We start from the raw sequence: 20432 nt of genomic DNA, 5'->3' as shown, positions 1-20432 counted from the left end.
GTGCTGCCATATATCTGGTGGAGCCTTGCAGTACTATCCAGCCCAAGTTCACAGTATGTGCCATGCTACACAGTATGATCCTGTGGAAACAGTTGTAGCAGTATCAGCAAAAGGCAGGGATACACAGACCCCCACCAGTGGCTACATCCCCACAGCCCCACATACAGGAGAACTCAGAGGAGAGTCCCCCTGAGGATGTCCCTGTAGGCAGATGTAGGCATGCTTGGTATGCTCTGGCCTTGAACAAGCGACAGCGCATAGCACATTTACTGACAACCTAGGGCCCCAGGGACTAACGCCTTCCCCCGACTCACATACATATAGCAAAAATTATGCCAGCCAGCCCACACAACCTATATCTAACCATGTATTGGCTGTGTAATCTGTGCATCAGACAGAGTCAGCCCCGAACTACAAGTCTGTCAACTGTTGCATTCACAAGGTAAGTCACTCACCTGTACACCACTTGTAATGAGTACTACAATATGATAGCATATGTATGGACCTGCCACATGCATGCAAGGGAATATAGTGGGCTACTGGGCTACTTGGACAGATCAAACAGCCACATGGGACAACAGGTACCCAATCCAATAGTATGTGCTCCATAATATTAACTAGGCCACATGGCTGGAAACTCCACTACATTATTCAAGGGAGATGACAAACAGTGGGGTCATAGGACAGTTGCACAACTGTCTATGTCAGCAGATCATGGGCTGCTTGTCCCCCATCCCCAACAAATTAGTGTTCCCATACAACTGCTGTAACAGTAAGTCAGTAATGATATATCAGCAGACCAGCCAATCTCAGGGCTCTGACACAGAACCTGAGCACACGTTGTATGTCACACGTAATGCATACAATGTATGTCTATATGCTCTTGATTGTGAGATGAATGACACATCTCTGTCTGTTGGTCTGGTGTGACTCAGTAGGCTAGGTTAGCATGGGCGATGGTGTTGTTGGCTTGAATCTGGCAACTTCTACATCTTTTGCATGTGAGGTACTCATATTGTGGTATTCCCACAGACTGTCAAACCCCTCAGTTTGTTACTGCAAGAAATCTGGACAAAGACAGAGAGAATGGGGGGCCAAAGGGCCAAAACTACAGACAGACATTACACATGATCTGATTAACCTAGAAGGTGACTAGTGTAACAGCAGGTTACATCAGAACAGAATATCTGCTGGGTGTAAAGTCCATCACTCAAATGTGTCTGTAGTTAGCGCTATTCAGTGACTGCATTATACAATAATTTATGGGAACATGACAAACGTATGAGGAACAGACCAGACATATGGAGTGAATGCTGGAAATTCTGCAAAAACATGTACAGTGAGAGGTACGCAGACTGTCACCCTGTGTATGGTATTACATTATGTACCCCAGTCACATATTAAGTACAGCACAAAGCTGAGGAATGCCATGGACAATTTCAGGGAAGTGCTGTACTGCAGAAAGAGGTGCAGCTGCCAATGTCTGTAGCACACAAAATCCCAGTCTGGAGTACAGGTAGCTGTGGCCTGGAGTCACCTTGTAAGTACTGACAGTCCCACTGGGCATGCTCTTAAACTTAGCTAACTTGAGTGCAAATCTGTTGCCTCTTCATCAAAAAGACCTGCTATGTGCAAATACATCTGTACATACAGACAGTTATGATTTGTCTGTCCCTATCCCCTTCTCACATGATTAGTGTATCTATCAGTACATACCCCAAATACATATAATACCGATATATATATATATATATATATATATATATATATATATATATATATATATTGCAAAGATACATGGACTCTCCACATATATCTACATAACACATATACATAACGTACACATGCAGCAACATTTATAGAGACATCCCTGTTATTCACATTTATATATATATATATATATATATATATATATATATATATATATATATATATATATGTGTGTGTGTGTGTGGGGGGGGATGTATGAATTTCCCCACATACCCTAGGAATGCTGAGGTTATCTGCACTCACACATTAATACAGGTGTCCAAAGGAACCAAACCAAGGCTGCAGCAGTACATATTCCACCCACCCACAGACCCCTGTGCCTGCAGAATGTCACCATATAGACAGACACAGGTGAGCAGGTGGTGTAATGTATAATGGTTTCAATGCATGCCTTGCAACCAGCCACATATGACCATACTGGTAACTGTGCACACATAGCAGGGATATTAACAGGTATCCCAGTCCTAGGACACTAGATACAATAACAGTACCAAGCAAGATCACACTGCAGGCCACACATGCTGTCCAACACAAGCCTACTTTGTGTACACCACAAGTACAGTGCCTGCAGTCACATATACAACAGATGTAACCTGTGGCATGTGCGATAAGGACTGTGAGCTATAATGTGCAAAAGTAGATAGGTAGGGGTTCTACACACACTGTGTGTGTGTGTGTGTGTGTGTGTGTGTGTGTGTGTGTGTGTGTGTGTGTGTGTGTGTGTGTGTGTGTGTGTGTGTGTGTGTAAATATATCCCCTTGCAGCATTACAGATCTGCCCTTAAGAGCTATCACCCTGCAATGGTTAGGCACTTTCTGGCCCTGTAACTAGCTGCTGTCCTCTAAATTGCCCTCCTCTACATGGCCTGCTGATGTCATCAACCTTAAGTGCTCTGGCTGACAGTCTAACACCTCTACAAGGCCTGCTGATGTCATCCACCTTAAGATCACTGGCTGACAGTCTAACATCAGATAAACTCTGTGGTGTATGTGATACATACTGCAAGCTATTGTGTCTAACGGTAGATAGGTAGGGGTTCTAATCTCACATCAGCCAACTCTGTATGTGTGTGTAAATATATCCCCTTGCAGCACTACGGACGAGGCCTGCTGATTTCATCCACCTTAAGAATGCTGTCTGACAGTCTAACATCAGATAAATTCTGTGATGCATGCAATAAGTACTGTGAGATGTAGTGTCTAACAGTAGATAAGTAGAGGTTGTAATCTCAGATCAGCCAACTTGGTGTATGTATATCCATACCGCATACATATGACAACCTTTGTAATGTAGACATTGGTAGAGTTTTGCATTATTTTACTGGTTGCTGGTGATGTGGCCTTCCAAATGAATGACCACAACATGGCCTGTTGATATCAACACGCATTATGTCTCCTACACAGTTAGTACTAGCAGACATGAAATGTAGTATGTGCATCTGGTATTGCCTCTGTAGTGTGTACTACCACATAGGTAGGTGTTCCACTGTACATGCAGCCAACACGCACTATATGTGTGCCATGGCATGTCCTGTATGCAGTGAGTGGAAGGGCTGCTAGCCTGAATGTGGCCATGTGTGCATGTTCGGCTGTGACAGCATTGTACATCATGTCACAGAGCAATAGGAGATGTGCACATCAGTAGCATGATGACCATACAGCTATCACAATTGGAAACATTGCTACCTCTTGTCACAGGAACAGCACATATTGCCCAAGTCCATGAGAGATGCAGCCACAACCACAGTGTTGAGATGACATTCACCCAGTCAATCATACAGATAGCATGTGTGGAGTGCACTAAGGTGCTCTCTGTACTGTACAAGTAGAGTGGGTCTGTGTCAAAGGTGTGTTACATCTGCTACACAAATGTCTCCAGCAAGCATGTACTACTAATGTCATAGAGTGGATTAATGTCTTTAGAGTTTAGATTGACTAATCCATCTACTATGCTTTCTAGAGATAGGCAGAATATGCAATCAAGCAGAATCACACCTTGTCCTGTATGTACGGCACAGATCACCTATGAGTACTCTGAATGGCACAGGTGGCACTGACATGCACTGCAGATGAACAGCAGTGAGGACATACTGAAGATGTGATGTGACCCTGTGAGGGGCCATACTTTCATGTGAAAGTACCACTACAGCTTGGAAAGGTACATCAACACATGGCCTTTGTAGTCAGATAGTGGCATGCTGAGGGAAGACTATATGGAGGGTATGTGTATGTCACCTACTGGTGACTGTGGCCACGGTTATGCCATATGATTCCTGCCATACCACTTTACAGTCATATTGATGTGTGCCACATGAGTTGTACACCTATGTGGCCAGGTCTGTGTGGCTACCTGTCACCCCTAAGTATGCACATCACATGTAGGAACTGCTGTGCTACTAACCAGGGACATAGGTGCTCCCAAAGGAAAGGATAATACATATATATTCAACTAGGGTTTATGGCCATTACTATGCCACCAGGCATGTGTTTGTAATACCATCATGCAAGACACCGACATAACAGAGTGACTGTACAAGTGTTCATAAGTAGCAGGCAGCAGCCAAATTGTTAGCCACAGTCAGTCAGTACCACATGTACTGTGGTGACATGCAGTCCAAGCAGTAGAGTACCTGGGACTGTGCCCTGTTGAGCAATGCTGCCTACAGAACAGCTATTGGAGTCAGATTTCCCTATGTTGCATATGTCTGCCATCAGTGGGTCATGTAGTGACCCCTACATTGACAGTATCCTGGATGCCTAAGTGGGTGCTTTGTACATGTTGCCTGAATGGGTGGTATAGTGAGATGGCTTGGCTCAGTCTGGGTGCTGTACACCCTGATGTACCCCCACCCGCATCCTTGCTGACTGTCATTACATGTTTTATGGGGATGTTAGGGCAGCAGTGCATGCTGCCAAGTGTGTACACCATGTACAGACTGGTATGTCAGCTGGTGTATAAGTACGTGTCTGACACCCTGGGAACATACCATCAGGAGACCTATGCTGCACTGACATCACTCACCAGGAGGGTTCGCCATATGCCATTAATGGTGGCCCCATCTAGGTATTCCCTCTCTGCAGTCACAGCCACTGTCAGTGACCTCTGACTGGTAGATTAGCAGGTGGTTTCATATTACTAGCCATCACTGACACCCATACAGACCCAGCAGTTATCCAGGATGGTTAAAGCTACAGTCAGGTGTTGTCTGCACCACTGCAGAGACATGTCAACCACTGTACATTGCTATCGTGTGGATATCATTCACCACAGCACATTAATGTAGTGTCTGCACACTACACACATTGAAGCCATGACACATGAAGGTATGGACACACAGTGCTGTACTCTTTGACGGTCACTGTTTATGGGGTTGTAGGGATGCATTCACTGTTGTGCTACCAATATCAACAGGTACTGGTCAGATGTAAATGTCAGATAGCCAACGCTATACTGAATGTGTTTGACAGCACACCATCATTCTATGCAATGGCAACCTTGCCATGTCACCACACAGGCATAATGTACAACTGTAGCTGCCATACAGGTGCCATGGTACAGCAATACACAGTATAGATAACTTGTCCTATGGTGTCTGTCATGACCATGCAAATGTAGTCCATCCACTAACTGCTATGAGGGGGATGTGCATTTCTCAATACAGGAAGGTGTCAGACCCCACTGTGTATCCCCAGCATTGCCATGACAGGTATAACACATGTCCATTGTGTGCTAACACCTACAGGATCAAAGTGGTAGACATAGTACATACTGGAGAGACTATTATGTGACATAGACAGTACACTCTGGATGACACAGGCCCGCCATGCATGTAAAGCACACAGCTGCTGTCACACACATCATGTGCAGGCTACACAATGGGATGCACAACACAACAGTAATAACTGATGTCCACCACCTGTCTGAACAGGACACAGGATATTTGTAGATATTTTCACTCCATCACCACACCTTGTGGATCTGTAAGTTCAGAAAACCCAGGTGACATGGATCAAGGGTAGCAGACCTTATCACAAAGTATGATTGCATGATTATGCTGTCTGCCCCCATTGTTCCTGTTAGACTGTTATGCACATATGTACCTAGGGAGCCATGCACATATACTGCTGTACCTTGCTGATGTCATATTTCTGCTGTGCCGCCATGCTGTCCTGTGCCACAGTATTGCCTCCACGTGTCCATAGTTTATCCCCTCAAACTCCTGGAACAGAAACATACACAAGTCCATGGCACACCTGTCATTCTGTAACATTACCGCCATTGCAATATCATTCAACACAAGATACACAAAGTTTGTTGCATAGTTATGACACATGCCAGCATACAGTACCTCTTGTGGACCACAACAAGTGGCACGGCAAAACAATACTGCATTACACAAGTACATGTCAAGTAATATAGTCACCCTGCGCATCAGACACATAGCTTCATTTTCCTGGATCGATGGTAAGGATGACAGAGATGTGGCACAGATATCATCACATGCACAGGATGTGGTGTGGGGGTGCTGGAGGCCTAGACTGTGCCAAACAGTTGACAGCATGTGTGAGTCAGGAAGGGGTGCAGGTTAGATGGGCCATGGAGATGTGCCGTGTTTGTCTGTAGCTGACCTGCATGTGACAGTGGTGTTTGAGTGTGTACATGTACACAGTTCAGCCCAGTGCTAGCCCTACACATGTGTATATTGGATGGACAGCTGTGAACCGTACATGATAGAGTGGACAGTTCACCATCTCCGGCCATGAACACTGGAACTGGCTCTGCCAGGAATAGCACTGGCACCACCATGCCTAAGGTCAGATACGGTGCTGGTACCTGATGGTGACTGCCGTCCGCTGGGGCCATGTTCCTCGTGGCACTACCCAGGACCAAGTGACCATGGCCTGTCACATCATGGTGTGGACAGCACACTTCCCTCTGTAGCACTACAAGTACTGCCACTATGACAGCATGCTAATGCATGGCCATGTGAACTCTCAGTAGATACTGTTGCTGACCTACATCCATGGGTCTGACACCTAACTCCAGCCAGATGTTCCAGCACAGACAATGTGTGGTCCAAGACAGAAACTGTCTCAGCTCACCATCTTTCCACTGCATCAGTGAACTGATCCAGGGTGTCCGCAATGTGGTAGAGGCAGTCATGGATGTCAAACTGTGCTGCATCCATTACCCTAAGCATACATCTGAAGTTCTGTTCAGAACATGCCTGCCTCCATGATGGCCCAAAACATATGTCAAGTGACTCATGATGTGACACCAGCAACAGGTGGTGGACAGACAGCAGGCCTCTTACAAGCACCCCTGTCAATCTGCCTGTGTGAGACCTCGCTAGCTCTCTGGCTATGGCCAGTGTCTACACTCACTGGAGCCATAGTTGACACACTTCCATGTTCAATGTCTCTACCCCCTGACTGTCCAATATCTGTGGCCTCTGGGGACTGGGTATGTATGGGCATACTGATTGTGTGAGGAGACAATTGGGGCAGAAGAGGGATGTAAACCTCTGGGACAAATTCAGCCCCCAACAACCTCACCTGTGCCTTACCATGGCCACCATCATCATCAGAGTCTGATGAGACACTGACATCAGGTTGTGGGGGGGGGGGCAGACTCCAACCCGCCCGGTCACCTGTAAAAAAATGAGACAAAAGCAGTACATTACTACCTGCACTATTATGCATGGTAATCCACACAGACTCATACAGATGAGGATCCACAACTGCATTACCAGTCTCACACCTCTTCATCCCCACTCTCATGCACAACAGACCACCTCACAACAACATATACATACAAGTCACGGCTTTTATAACATGCACTTCAGCTACATCCAGTTAAAGTTGCCAGTACAATATACCTGTAAGGTATACAACATGACACTATACGTGATGGAGCTACACATAAAACCCAGTATACCTCTCCTGAGAATGATATGCCAGTGCTACTGTCACTGCCTCAGGTATTGTGTTTGAACAGGCATCTTGGAGTAATTGCCTCATGTATAGCAGCGTGCATTGTCACTTATAGCTATAAGTGAAAACAGGTTAATGTCAGTTCAAATACACACCTGTGATTACCCAGTCTATGAACTGTAGTTAACTGTTCCAGAATGGAACATACAAATATTCTACTCTGGCTAAACACAACATTTGTACATAGGGCAATATGGCAGCCCTTAACTTTTGTAGGGTATATATGATCCGTAAAGGGCAACACATGATGGACCTATGAAAAGGTGAAGGAGCGGTATTGTCAGCACCACCAAATGTTACATCATTGCAGGTTAATATGTGCATATATCCACTTGTACAGTAGCTACTGTGTTACTGGCTGTATTGCTGATATTCTGAGTATGTGTGTACAACTTAGTTGAAACCCCATCCCCCACCCTAAAGCGCATAGACCTGGCACCCACGTACAGGTATGTATGGCCTGACACAATGCATGATAGGGCATTACACTGGTGAACACAGTAAGCTTACTTGGACGCTCCTCCGCTGTGGACACTGTGGCAGCCACCTCCATGATGTATGGTGTGATGGATGCCAGTGAGCTGTCGTATGTTCCTAGGTTTGGCAGGAATTCCTTTGTGGCCGAGAATAGTTGTTCCCCTGCAGGCCCTCTACTGGTAGCAGCACGATCCCTGGCAACATTAGCTGCCTGCAATTATGCAGCATTCACCATGTCCATGGTGCCGTGTCAGACCTGTTCATAGTCCTGTCCCGGTGACCAGCTTCATTAACATCCTGCACAAGGTCTGCCCACAGTACAGCCCACTATTCTCAGTTATGTCTCCCTCTGGATAACAGGATCTGATGATGCTGCCTTAGTCCATCAACTATTATCTCATTCTCTGCCTCTGAGAAGGGGGCATGTCATTGGCAGTACATAGTTCATGAAAGGCAGCAAGAGGGGAACACATTACAGGACCAGATATGTGAAAAAACACTAAGTACAGATACAGCACACCCATAATGGCCTGCACTATCTGCTCCTCCCTCACACATGTCATACCTCACAGCATGGTAACATACTATGTGTGTGGATACCACTGAGATAGTAGCAGTACTAAGGTATGTCCCTGTGTGCCATGACAGATTCTGCTGTATGTTCTTATGGGTCTACTTCACATAACCAATTGCTCAAATGTTTGAAATTCATGTGGCCGAGACCATATGATTGAACATTTGAATGTTCAAAAATGTGAACTAGACCCGTAAAAATAAAAACACACACATTAAACTGGGTATAGCAGGGGGGCAAAGCCTCCTTGCACCACCCACACCCCGCTACTTAAATATACCAACTCTGAGATCACACTACAGTGAGAACAAGGGAAATGTCCTGGTCCACGCTGTATGTGATTTCCCGTTCAGAATGTCGGTATTTCAAAACTTAGATCATATGGTCTGCGATCATATGGGTTTTGAAGTTTTGAAATTCGGCATTCTGAAGGGGACCCATTCTTACACCCAGCAGTCAAGTATACTGTTGTGTGTCACCTATGGGCAACCTACCATTAATATGTCATATGGCCTCTGAAAAACAAATAGCAGTGTGCTATTACAACCACTATATTGGGACAGTCCAGCAACACCAGTGTGCAACAATGACAGAACCAATGCAAACCTGCTGTAGTATATGTTCCCTGTAGGCATTATTCCTCCCAATTATACAGATGTTTGCAGACAGTCAAGATATTTGCCTTATATTTTTGGTCATTTTCATACAAAATTGTTGATTTCTGGAACATTTGTTGGCAAATTATTGAGGGATGATATCAGAAAATAAAAACACACATCTGAGTTTCAGACGTCATACCCTCCAGAACTACTGTGGCTTTATTGGAAAGGCTCACCCAGAATCTGCTACAGTTTTCTGTGAGGGAAAGGTTAGTTTGATTTTTATTTGTTGTGTTTTGTATTACTTTATTGCCTTTTTCTATTTTGTATATTGTGATTTGTTTTCTTTACACTGTGTTTTACTTGTATTCTGCTTTTAACTGCATACTAAAACTTGAAAAGAGACCCCAGCTCTGTCTCTTGTGAGTCTGATAGAAATTAGAAGAGATCAGTTAAGGAGTCACACATAAGTTACAACAGGTCAGCTAGGAATAATCATCTGTGAACTGAGGGGGTGGAGTGGGAACTAAACATTCTATTTAAGGGGTAAAATAAAACATTTCAGAGCTTTACTGAAAAGGTTCACCCAGATTCTTCTACAGTTTGCTGTGAGGGAAAGGTTTGTTTGCTTTTTATTCATTGCGTTTTGCATTTCTTTATTGCCTTTTTCTATTTTGTATACTGTGATTTGTTTTTTTTACACTGTGTTTTACTTGTATTCTGCTTTGAACTGCATACTAAAACTTGAAAGGAGACCACAGCTCTGTCTCTTGTGAGTCAGACAGAAATTAGAAGAGGTCAATTAAGGAGTCACACATACATTACAACAGGTCAGCTAAGGTTAATCATCTGTGAACTGAAGGGTGGAGCAAGGAACTAAACCTTCTACTTAAGGGGTAAAATAAAACATTTCAGACCTTTACTGGAAAGGCACACTCAAATTCTGCTACAGTTTGCTATGAGGGAAAGGTTAGTTTGCTTTTTATTCATTGTGTTTTGTATTACTTTTTTGCCTTTTTCTCTTTTGTATACTGTGATTTTTTTCTGTACACAGTGTTTTACTTGTATTCTGCTTTTAACTGCATATTAAAACTTGAAAAGAGACCACAGCTCTATCTCTTGTGAGTCAGACAAACATTAGAAGACGTCAATTAAGGAGTCACACATAAGTTACAACAGTTCAGTTTAGGTTCATCATCTGTGAACTGAGTGGGTGGAGCCAGGAACTAAACGTTCCATTTAGGGGGTAAAATAAAACATTTCAGAGCTTTACTGGAAAGGCTCACTCAGATTCTGCTACAGTTTTCTGGGAGGGAAAGGTTTGTTTGCTCTTTATTCGTTGTGTTTTGTATTACTTTATTGCCTTTTTCTATTTTGTATACTATGATTTGTTTTCTGTACAGTGTGTTTTACTTGTATTCGGCTTTTAACTGCATACTAAAACTTGAAAAGAAGCCACAGTTCTGTCTCATGTGAGTCAAACAGAAATTAGAAGAGGTCAATTAAGGAGTCAAACATAATTTACAACAGGTCAGCTAAGGTTAATCATCCGTGAAATGTGGGGGTGGAGCTAGGAACTAAACCTTCTATTTAAGTGGCAAAATAAAACATTTCAGAGCATTACTGGAAAGGCTCACCCAGATTCTGCTACAGTTTGCTGTGAGGCAAAGGTTAGTTTGCTTTTTATTCGTTGTGTTTTGCATTTCTTTATTGCCTTTTTCTTTTTGTATACTGTGATTTGTTATCTTTACACTGTGTTTCACTTGTATTCTGCTTTGAACTGCATACTAAAACTTGAAAAGAGACCACAGCTCTGTCTCTTGTGAGTCGGACAGAAATTAGAAGAGGCCAATTAAGGAGTCAGACATAAGTTACAACAGGTCAGTTAAGGTTAATCATCTGTGAACTGAGTGGGTGGAACTAAAAGCTAAACCTCTTTGAGGAGTATAACAAAACATTTCAGAGCTTTACTGGAAAGGCTCACTCAGATCCTGCTACAGTTTGCTGTGAGGGAAACATTTTATTCATTGTGTTTTGCATTTCTTTATTGCCTTTTTTTATTTTGTATACTGTGCTTTGTTTTCTTTACACTGTTTTACTTGTATTCTACTTTTAACTGCATAGTAAAACTAGAAAAGAGACAAAAGTTCTGTTTCTTGTGAGTCAGACAGAAATTAGAAGAGGTTAACTAAGGAGTCACACATAAGTTACAACAGGTCAGCTAAGGTTAATCATCTGTGAACTGAGGGGGTGGAGCTAAGAACCAACCCTTCTATTTAAGGGGTAAAATAAAACATTTCAGACCTTTACTGGAAAGGCAAGCTCAGATTCTCCTACAGTTTTCTGTGAGGGAAAGGTTAGTTTGCTTTTTATTTTTTGTGTTTTGCATTAGTTTATTGCCTTTTTCTATTTTGTATACTGTGATTTGTTTTCCATACAAGCTGTTTTACTTGTATTCTACTTTTAACTGCATACTAAAACTTGAAAATGGACCACAGCCCTATCTCTTGTGAGTCAGAGAGAAATTAGAAGAGGTTAACTAAGGAGTCACACAAACGTTACAACAGGTCAGCTAAAGTTAATCATGTGTGAACTGAGGGGGTGGAGCTAAGAACTAAACATTCTTTTTAAGGGGCAAAATAAAACATTCCAGAGATTTACTGGAAAGGCTCACCCAGATTCTGCTACAGTTTGCTGTGAAGGAACAGTTAGTTAGCATTTTATTTGTTGTGTTTTGTACTACTTTTTTGACTTTTTCTATTTTGTGTAAAGAGATTTGTTTTATTTACAATGTGTTTTACTTGTATTCTGCTTTTAACTGCATACTAAAACTTGAAAAGAGACCCCAGCTCTGTCACTTGTGAGTCTGACAAAAATTAGAAGAGGTCAGGTAAGGAGTCACACATAAGTTACAACCAGTCAGCTACGAATAATCATCTGTGAACTGAGGGGGTGGAGCTGGGAAATAAACCTTCTATTTAAGGGGTAAAATAAAACATTTCAGAGCTTTACTGAATAGGTTCACCCAGATTCTGCTACAGTTTGCTATGAGGGAAAGGTTAGTTTGCTTTTTATTCCTTGTGTTTTGCATTTCTTTATTGCCTTTTTCTATTTTGTATACTGTGATTTGTTTTTTTACAATGTGTTTTACTTGTATTCTGCTTTGAACTGCATACTAAAACTTGAAAAGAGGGCAAAGTTCTGTCTCTTGTGAGTCAGACAGAAATTAGAAGAGGTCAACTAAGAAGTCACACATAAGTTACAACAGGTCAGCTAAGGTTAATCATCTGTGAACTGAGGTGGTGCAGCTAAGAACTAACCCTTCTATTTAAGGGGTAAAATAAAACATTTCAGAGCTTTACTGGAAAGGCACACTCAGATTCTGCTACAGTTTGCTGTGAGGGAAAGGTTAGTTTGCTTTTTTTCGTTATGTTTTGTATTACTTTATTGCCTTTTTCTATTTTGTATACTGTGATTTGTTTTCTGTACACTTTGTTTTACTTGTATTCTACTTTTAACTGCATAATAAAACTTGAAAATAGACCACAGCTCTATCTATTGTGAGTCAGACAGAAATTAGAAGAGGTCAACTAAGGAGTCACACATAAGTTACAACAGGTCAGCTAAGATTAATCATCTGCAAACTGAAAGGGTGGAGCTGGGAACTAAGCCTTCTATGTACGGGGTAAAATAAAACATTTCAGAGCTTTACTGAAATGGGTCACCCATATTCTGCTAAAGTTTGCTGTGAGGGAAAGGTTAGTTTCTTTTTATTCGTTGTGTTTTGTATATCTTTATTGCCTTTTTCTATTTTGTATACTGTGATTTGTTTTCTTTACACTGTGTTTTACTTGTATTTTGCTTTTAACTGCATACTAAAACTTGAAAAGAGACCACAGCTCTGTCTCTTGTGAGTCAGACAGAAATTAGAAGAGGTCAGTTAAGGATTTACACATACATTACAACAAGTCAGCTAAGGTTAATCATCTGTGAACTGAAGGGCGGAGCTAGTTAATAAACCTTCTACTTAAGGTGTATAATAAAACATTTCAGAGCTTTAGTGGAAAGGCACACTCAAATTCTGCTACAGTTTACTATGAGGTAAAGGTTAGTTTGCTTTTTATTCATTGTGTTTTGTATTATTTTATTGCTTTTTTCTATTTTGTATACTGTGATTTTTTTCTGTACACTGTGTTTTACTTGTATTCTGCTTTTAACTGCATATTAAAACTAGAAAAAAGATCACAGCTCTATCTCATGTGTGTCAGACAGAAATTAGAAGATGTCAATTAAGGAGTCACCCATAAGTTACAACAGGTCAACTAGGAGTAATCATCTATGATATGAGTGGATGGAGCTGGGAACTCAACCTTCTATTTAAGGGGTAAAATAAAACATTTCAGAGCTTTCTTTATTGCCTTCTTCTTTTTGTATAATGTGATTTGTGATCTTTGCAATGTGTTTTACTTGTATTCTGCTTTGAACTGCATACTAAAACTTGAAAAGAGACCACAGCTCTGTCTCTTGTGAGTCGGACAGAAATTAGAAGAGGTCAATTAAGGAGTCAGACATAAGTTGCAGCAGGTCAGTTAAGGTTAATCAACTGTGGACTGAGTGGGTGGAGCTAAAAGCTAAACCTCTTTAAGGGGTATAACAAAACATTTCAGAGCTTTACTGGAAAGGCTCACCCAAATTCTGCTACAGTTTGCTGTGAGCGAAAGGTTAGTTTGCTTTTTATTCATTGTGCTTTGCATTTCATTATTGTGTTTTTCTATTTTGTATACTGTGATGTATCTTTACACTGTGTTTTACTTGTATTCTGCTTTGAACTACATACTAAAACTTGAAAAGAGACCACAGCTCTGTCTCTTGTGAGTTGGGCAGAAATTAGAAGATGTCAATTAAGGAGTCACACATAACTTACAACAGGTCAGTTAAGGTTAATCATCTGTGAACTGAGTGGGTGGAGCTAGGAACTAAACCTTCCATTTATGGGGTAAAATAAAACATTTCAGAGCTTTACTGGAAAGGCTCACCCAGATTCTGCTACAGTTTTCTGGGAGGGAAAGGTTAGTTTGCTCTTTATTAGATGTGTTTTGTATTACTTTATTGCCTTTTTCTATTTTGTATACTGTGATTTGTTTTCTTTACACTGTGTTTTACTTGTATTCTGCTTTTAACTTCATACTAAACCTTGAAAAGAGACCACAGCTCTGTCTTTTGTCAGTTGACAGAAATTAGAAGAGGTCAATTAAGGAGTCACCCATAAGTTACAAAGGGTCAACTAAGAATAATCATCCGTGAACTGAGTGGGAGGAGCTGGGAACTCAACCTTCTATTTAAGGGGTAAAATAAAACATTTCAAAGCTTTACTGAAAAGGTTCACCCAGATTCTGTTACAGTTTGCTGTGAGCGAAAGGTTAGTTTGCTTTTTATTCATTGTGCTTTGCATTTCATTATTGCCTTTTTCTATTTTGTATACTGTGATGTATCTTTACACTGTGTTTTACTTGTATTCTGCTTTGAAATACATACTAAAACTTGAAAAGAGATCACAGCTCTGTCTCTTGTGAGTTGGACAGAAATTAGAAGAGGTCAGTTAAGGAGTTTCACATAAGTTACAACAGATCAGCTAAGTTTAATCATCTGTGAACTGAGGGTATGGAGCTAGGAACTAAACCTTCTATTTAAGGGGTAAAATAAAGCATTTCAGAGCTTTACTGGAAAGGCTCATCCAGACTCTGTTACAGTTTGCTGTGAGGGAAAGGATAGTTTGCTTTTTATTCATTGTGTTTTGCATTTCTTTATTGCCTTTATCTTTTTTGTGTGATTTGTATTGTTTACACTGTGTTTTACTTGTATTCTGCTTTTAACTGCATACTAAAACTTTAAAAGAGACCACAGTTCTGTCTGTTGTGAGTCAGACTGAAAATAGAAGAGGTCAATTAAGGAGTCACACATAAGTTACAACATGTCAGCTAAGGTTAATAATCTGTAAACTGAGGGGGTGCAGCTAAGAACTAACCCTTCTATTTCAAGGGTAAAATAACACATTTCAGAGCTTTACTGGAAAGGCACACTCAGAATCTGCTACAGTTTGCTGTGAGAGAAAGTTAGTTTATTTTTATTCATTGTGTTTTGTATTACTTTATTGCCTTTTTCTATTTTGTATACTGTGATTTCTTTTCTGTACATTTTGTTTTACTTGTATTCTACTTTTAACTGCATAATAAAACTTGAAAAGTGACCACAGCTCTATCTCTTGTGAGTCAGACAGAAATCACAAGAGGTCAACTAAAGAGTCAAACATAAGTTACAACAGGTCAGCTAAGGTTAATCATCTGTAAACTGAAAGGGTGGAGCTGGGAACTAAGCCTTCTATGTACTGGGTAAAATAAAACATTTCAGAGCTTTACTGAAAAGGCTCACCCAGATTCTGCTACAGTTTGCTGTGAGGGAAAGATTAGTTTGCTTTATATTCATTGTGTTTTGCATTTTTTTATTGTTTTTTTCTATTTTGTATCCTGTGATTTCTTTTCTTTACACTGTGTTTTACTTGTATTCTGCTTTTAACTGCATACTAAAACTTGAAAAGAAATCACAGCTCTGTCTCTTGTGAGTCAGACAGAAATTAGAAGAGGTCAATTAAGGATTTACACATACATTACATCAGGTCAGCTAAGGTTAATCATCTGTGAACCGAAGGGCAGAGCTAGGAACTAAACTTTCTACTTAAGGTGTAAAATAAAACATTTCAGAGCTTTAGTGGAAAGGCACACTCAAATTCTGCTACAGTTTGCTATGAGGTAAAGGTTAGTTTGATTTTTATTCATTGTGTATTGTATTATTTTATTGCCTTTTTCTATTTTGTATACTGTGATTTCTTTCTGTAACACTGTGTTTTACTTGTATTCTGCTTTTAACTGCATATTAAAACTTGAAAAGAGACCACAGCTCTATCTCTTGTGGGCCAGATAGAAATTAGAAGATGTCAATTAAGGAGTCACACATAAGTTACAACAGGTCAGCTAAGGTTAATCATCTGTGAACTGAGTGGGTGGAGCTAGGAACTAAGCCTTCCATATATGGGGTAAAATAAAACATTTCAGAGCTTTACTGGATAGGCTCACCCAGATTTTGCTACAGTTTTCTGGGAGGGAAAGGTTAGTTTGCTCTTTATTCGTTGTGTTTTGCATTTCATTATTGCCTTTTTCTTTTTTGTATACTGTGATGTACCTTTACACTGTGTTTTACTTGTATTCTGCTTTTAACTACATACTAAAACTTGAAAAGAGACCACAGCTCTGTCTCTTGTGAGTTGGACAGAAATTAGAAGAGGTGAATTAAGGAGTTTCACATAAGTTACAACAGGTCAGCTAAGTTTAATCATCTGTGAACTGAGGGGATGGAGCTAGGAACTAAACCTTCTATTGAAGGGGTAAAATAAAACATTTCAGAGCTTTACTGGAAAGGCTCATCCAGACTCTGTTACAGTTTGCTGTGAGGGAATGGATTGTTTGCTTTTTATTCATTGTGCTTTGCATTTCTTTGTTGCCTTTTTCTTTTTTGTGTGATTTGTATTGTTTACACTGTGTTTTACTTGTATTCAACTTTTAACTGCATATTAAAACTTGAAAAGAGACCACAGCTCGATCTCTTGTGAGTCAGACAAAAATTAGAAGATGTCAATTAAGGAGTCACACATAACTTACAACAGGTCAGTTAAGGTTAATCCTGTGTTAATTGAGTGGGTGGAGCTAGGAACTAAACCTTCCATTTATGGGGTAAAATAAAACATTTCAGAACTTTACTGGAAAGGCTCACCCAGATTCTGCTACAGTTTTCTGGGAGGGAAAGGTTAGTTTGCTCTTTATTCTTTGTGTTTTGTATTACTTTATTGCCTTTTTCTATTTAGTATACTCCGATTTGTTTTCTTTACACTGTGTTTTACTTGTATTCAGCTTTTATCTTCATACTAAAAGTTGAAAAGAGACCACAGCTCTGTCTCTTCTGAGTCAAACAGAAACTGGAAGAGGTCAATTAAGAAGTCACAAATAATTTACAACTGATCAGCTAAGGTTAATCATACATGAACTGAAAAGATGGAGCTAGGAACTAAACATTCTTTTTAAGGGGTAAAATAAAACATTTCAGAGCTTTACTGGAAAGGCTGACCCAGATTCTGCTACAGTTCCCAGTAACGGAACATTTAGTTTGCTTTTTATTTGTTGTGTTTTGTATTACTTTATTGCCTTTTTCTATGTTGTATACTGTGATTTGTTTTCTTTACACTGAGTTTTACTTGTATTCTACTTTTAGCTACATATTAATACTTGAAAAGAGACCACCGCTCTGTCTCTTGTGAGTCAGACAGAAATCAGAAGAGGTAAATTAAGGAGTCACACATAAGTTACAACAGGTCAGCTAAGGTTAATCATCTGTGAACTGAGGGGGTGGAGCTAGGGACTAAACCTTCTATTTAAGTTTGAAATAAAACATTTCAGTGCTTTACTGGAAAGGCTCACGCAGATTCTGCTACAGTTTACTTTGAGGGAAATGTTAGTTTGTTTTTTAGTCGTTGTGTTTTGCATTACTTTATTGCTTTTTTCTATTTTGTATACTGTGATTTGTTTTCCTTACCCTGTGTTTTACTTGTGTTCTGCTTTCAACTGCATACTAAAACTTGAAGAAAGCCCACAGCTCTGCCCCTTTTGATTCAGATAGAAATTAAAAGAGGTCAATTAAGGAGTCACACATAAGTTACAACAGGTCACCTAAGGTTAATCATCTGTGATCTGAGGTGGTGGATCTAGGAACTAAACCTTCTATTTAAGGGATAAAATAAAACAATTCAGAACTTTACTTGAAAGGCTCACCCAGATTCTGCTACAGTTTGCTGTGAGGGAAAGGTTAGTTTGCTTTTTATTTGTTGTGTTTTGTATTAGTTTGTTGCCTTTTTCTATTTTGTATACTGTGATTTGTTTTCTTTATACTGTGTTTTACTTGTATTCTGCTTTTAACTGCATACTAAAACTTGAAAATAGACCACAGCTCTATCTCTTGTGAGTCAGACAGAAATTAGAAGAGGTCAATTAAGGAGTCACGCATACGTTACAACAGGCCATCTTAGGATAATCATCTGTGAACTGAAGGGTGGAGCTAGGAACTTAATCTTCTATTTAAGGGGTAAAATAAAACATTTCAGAGCTTTACTGGAAGGGCACACTCAGAATCTGCTACAGTTTGCTGTGAGAAAAAGAATAGTTTGCTTTTTATTCATTTTGTTTTGCACTTCTTTATTGCCTTTTTCGATTTTGTATACTGTGATTTGTTTTCTTTACACTGTGTTTTACTTCAATTCTGCTTTTAACTGCATACTAAAACTTGAAAAGACACCACAGCTCTGTCTCTTGTGAATCAAACAGAAATTAGAAGAGGTCAATTAAAGAGTCAAACATAATTTACAACAGGTCATCTAAGGTTAATCATCTGTGAAATGAGGGGTTGGAGCTAGGAACTAAACCTTCTATTTAAGTGGTAAAATAAAACATTTCAGAGCATTACTGGAAGGGCTCACCCAGATTCTGCTACAGTTTGCTGTGAGGCAAAGGTTAGTTTGCTTTTTATTTCTTGTGTTTTGTATTACTTTATTGCCTTTTTCTATTTTGTATACTCTGATTTGTTTTCTTTACAGTGTGTTTTACATGTATTCTGCTTTGAACTGCAATGTAAACTTGAAAAGAGATGACAGCTCTGTCTTTTGTGAGTCAGACAGAAATTAGAAGAGGTCAATTAAGGAGTCACACATAAGTTACAAAGGGTCAACTAAGAATAATCATCTGTGAACTGAGTGGGTGGAGCTGGAAACTCAACCTTCTATTTAAGGGGTAAAATAAAACATTTCAGAGCTTTACTGAAAAGGTTCACCCAGATTCTGCTACAGTTTGCAGTAAGCGAAAGGTTAGTTTGCTTTTTATTCATAGTGCTTTACATTTCTTTATTGCCTTTTCTATTTTGTATACTGTGATGTATCTTTACACTGTTTTTTACTTGTATTCTGCTTTGAACTACATACTAAAACTTGAAAAGAGACCACAGCTCTGTCTCTTGTGAGTTGGACAGAAATTAGAAGAGTCCAATTAAGGTGTTTCACATACGTTACAACAGGTCAGCTAAATTTAATCATCTGTGAACTGAGGGGATGGAGATAGGAACTAAACCTTCTATTTAAGGGGTAAAATAAAGCATTTCAGAGCTTTACTGGAAAGGCTCATCCAGACTCTGTTACAGTTTGCTGTGAGGGAAAGGATAGTTTGCTTTTTATTCATTGTGTTTTGCATTTCTTTATTGCCTTTATCTTTTTTGTGTGATTTGTATTGTTTACACTGTGTTTTACATGTATTCTACTTTTAACTGCATAATAAAACTTGAAAAAGACCACAGCTCTATCTCTTGTGAGTCAGACAGAAATCAGAAGAGGTCAACTAAGGAGTCACACATAAGTTACAACAGGTCAGCTAAGGTTAATCATCTGTAAACTGAAAGGGTGTGGCTGGGAACTAAGCCTTCTATGTATGGGGTAAAATAAAACATTTCAGAGCTTTACTGAAAAGGCTCACCCAGATTATGCTACAGTTTGCTGTGAGGGAAAGGTTAGTTTGCTTTTTATTCATTGTGTTTTGCATTTCTTTATTGCCTTTTTCTATTTTGTATACTGTGATTTATTTTCTTTACACTGTGTTTTACTTGTATTCTGCTTTTAACTGCATACTAAAATTTGAAAAGAAATCACAGCTCTGTCTCTTGTGAGTCAGACCGAAATTAGAAGAGGTCAATTAAGGATTTACACATACATTACATCCAGTCAGCTAAGGTTAATCATCTGTGAACTGAAGGGCAGAGCTAGGAACTAAACTTTCTACTTAAGGTGTAAAATAAAACATTTCAGAGCTTTAGTGGAAAGGCACACTCAAATTCTGCTACAGTTTGCTATGAGGTAAAGGTTAGTTTGCTTTTTAT

The sequence above is a fragment of the Protopterus annectens genome, chromosome 3.part0 (genome assembly GCF_019279795.1).
Source record: "Protopterus annectens isolate FY-2018-M chromosome 3.part0, PAN1.0, whole genome shotgun sequence".
Classification (NCBI taxonomy): domain Eukaryota; kingdom Metazoa; phylum Chordata; order Ceratodontiformes; family Protopteridae; genus Protopterus; species Protopterus annectens.
The sequence above is the reverse complement of the archived record's forward strand: the minus strand, read 5'-3'. Positions refer to the sequence as shown.